This window comes from Cystoisospora suis (assembly GCF_002600585.1).
Source record: "Cystoisospora suis strain Wien I chromosome Unknown contig_2618, whole genome shotgun sequence".
Lineage (NCBI taxonomy): Eukaryota > Apicomplexa > Conoidasida > Eucoccidiorida > Sarcocystidae > Cystoisospora > Cystoisospora suis.
This window is the reverse complement of record NW_027155416.1, coordinates 1-438: the sequence shown is the minus strand read 5'-3', so window position 1 is coordinate 438 and position 438 is coordinate 1.

Here is a 438-nt window from a genome sequence, read left to right as displayed (position 1 = left end):
TAAGTGAGGTGTACGTACACCTCAACTGGGCCTACTACGATGTGTTGGACCTTACTGTATATTGTGTGAGGAGCGGAGAGAGGGAGAGAAGACTCTGGAGATCGGATATCTGTACACCTATCTGTGTTTGAGTATTCTTTTTCGATTCCTTTTCTACGTAAATAAGTCCACTGTGAAAGAGATATAATCAAGACTTCTTAAGTCTTCTATCATAAGTCAAGGAGGAAGGGTCGCTCAGCCGATGTTTGCTGCTTTGTCGGTTTTGCATCTCGTGAGCTGAGGAGGAGGGGGTTGAGAGGAGGGGGGCGGCGAAGTAAGAGAGCTTGTTTTCGAGGATGTCAGTAGACCATTTTTCTTGGTAAAACATCTCAGGGAGAAAAGCAGGTAACCCTTCTTAATCTGCATCATCGTATTCACCCTTTCCCCCGCCCCCTTGTA